At 43.9% G+C, this 2,122-nt stretch overlaps 1 long non-coding RNA gene across 2 annotated transcripts in view; it reads right to left on the minus strand.

Annotated features, from left to right (window-relative positions):
* The window catches only part of LOC123958643, a 12,784-nt gene extending 11,571 nt beyond the window's left edge, over window positions 1-1,213 (minus strand). For both annotated transcript variants that reach the window (XR_006822132.1, XR_006822133.1), the window contains exon 1: window positions 1,110-1,213. This is a non-coding gene — a long non-coding RNA (uncharacterized LOC123958643). The remainder of the gene's footprint in view (window positions 1-1,109) is intronic.
* Window positions 1,214-2,122: the final 909 nt, after the last annotated feature.

The following is a 2,122-nucleotide window of genomic DNA, read 5'->3' on the forward strand; positions in this document are numbered from 1 at the left end:
GGTGTTGGGCTGTAAGCACAACCCCCACCTGTGGACGTCGGGCCCTCATACCACCCTCATGGAGTCTGTTTCTGACCGTTTGAGCAGACACATGCACATTTGTGGCCTGCTGGAGGTCATTTTGCAGGGCTCTGGCAGTGCTCCTCCTGCTCCTCCTTGCACAAAGGCGGAGGTAGCGGTCCTGCTGCTGGGTTGTTGCCCTCCTACGGCCTCCTCCACGTCTCCTGATGTACTGGCCCGTCTCCTGGTAGCGCCTCCATGCTCTGGACACTACGCTGACAGACACAGCAAACCTTCTTGCCACAGCTCGCACTGATGTGTCATCCTGGATGAGCTGCACTACCTGAGCCACTTGTTTGGGTTGTAGACTCCGTCTCATGCTACCACTAGAGTGAAAGCACCACCAGCATTCAAAAGTGACCAAAACATCAGCCAGGAAGCATAGGAACTGAGAAGCGGTCTGTGGTCACCAGCTGCAGAACCACTCCTTTATTGGGGGTGTCTTGCTAATTGCCTATAATTTCCACCTGTTGTCTTTTCCATTTGCACAACAACATGTGAAATTGATTAACAGTGTTGCTTCCTAAGTGGACAGTTTGATTGAGTGTGACGGACTTGGAGTTACATTGTGTTGTTTAAGTGTTCCCTTTATTTTTTTGAGCAGTGTATAATCATCAGAAGAGACGAAAGTATAGACAGCAACACAAGAGTAAAACTAATCTCTCCAAACCAAGGACACTGTGTTACAAAAGCAGCCTTTGAAGAGCTAAGCTTAAGCGCTTAAACACAGACATGTAAAGACAGAGCTTTCTCTATGCACACCACCAGCACAGGCTGAGGTGCTGAAGCGCCTGTAAACAGTGTTGCTATCCACTGCAGAGGGTAACGTTCAAGTGTTCACGGATTGGCAGGCTCGGCGGGATAAAGCAGCAATGTTAGCTAGCTAACACATGTCCAAGAACCACCTCCCTGGGCGAGTTAACCTAACTGCTTATACACCCGAAAAATACAGGACGTCTTTTATCACAAACATAAAATATTATCATGCTCAATATGAAAATTCTATAAAAAAAACAAAACAGGTACGGGTAAAAAGAACAGGTCCTTACCTCTTACAACTTCCAAAAACGAAGACCAAGATCAACTTGTCCGCCAAAATTAACTCAGAAGAAGCAGTCACGTGGCATCGCACACGTGCTGGCTGAAATCTTCTTCTCCTTCTTTCGGTTTGATGGCAGCTGGCGCTGCACCACTGCCACCTTCTGGATGTAACAAGTACTCAATCTAATCAGTTTTATTTAGCCTCAATTCATAACAAAGATAATATCATTGCACTTTTCTTCTTTTTATAGAGCAGGTCTAGAATATTATTACTAGAAACCCAACAATTCCCCCGACTCCCTTTAACAGGTAGATACCTCAAGAAGAACACAGTATCGGGGTGGTTCGGCCATGTGCTTCAATGTCAACCCTAATTCACTGTTGTGATTAAACAACACTTTCATATTTTGCACAGATAGTGCGATTAGATAGACTTTAAGTATTTGACAAATATGTATACTGCCCCCCCACCCCCTTCTCCCACCACACACTTCACCACGGTGGTCTCATATGTAGGCCTACTGTGTGTAAATATGTGTGTATTAGTGTTTTACCTCTGAAAGCACCACATATACACTACCGTTCAAAAGTTTGGGGTCACATTGAAATGTCCTTATTTTTGAAGGAAAAGCACTGTACTTTTCAATGAAGATAACTTTAAACTAGTCTTAACTTTGAAGAAATACACTCTATACATTGCTAATGTGGTAAATGACTATTCTAGCTGCAAATGTCTGGTTTTTGGTGCAATATCTAAATAGGTGTATAGAGGCCCATTTCCAGCAACTATCACTCCAGTGTTCTAATGGTACAATGTGTTTGCTCATTGGCTCAGAAGGCTAATTGATGATTAGAAAACCCTGGTGCAATCATGTTCACACATCTGAAAACAGTTTAGGTCGTTACAGAAGCTACAAAACTGACCTTCCTTTGAGCAGATTGAGTTTCTGGAGCATCACATTTGTGGGGTCAATTAAACGCTCAAAATGGCCAGAAAAACAGAACTTTCATCTGAAACTCG

The sequence above is a fragment of the Micropterus dolomieu genome, linkage group LG20, assembly GCF_021292245.1.
Source record: "Micropterus dolomieu isolate WLL.071019.BEF.003 ecotype Adirondacks linkage group LG20, ASM2129224v1, whole genome shotgun sequence".
NCBI classification, from domain to species: domain Eukaryota; kingdom Metazoa; phylum Chordata; class Actinopteri; order Centrarchiformes; family Centrarchidae; genus Micropterus; species Micropterus dolomieu.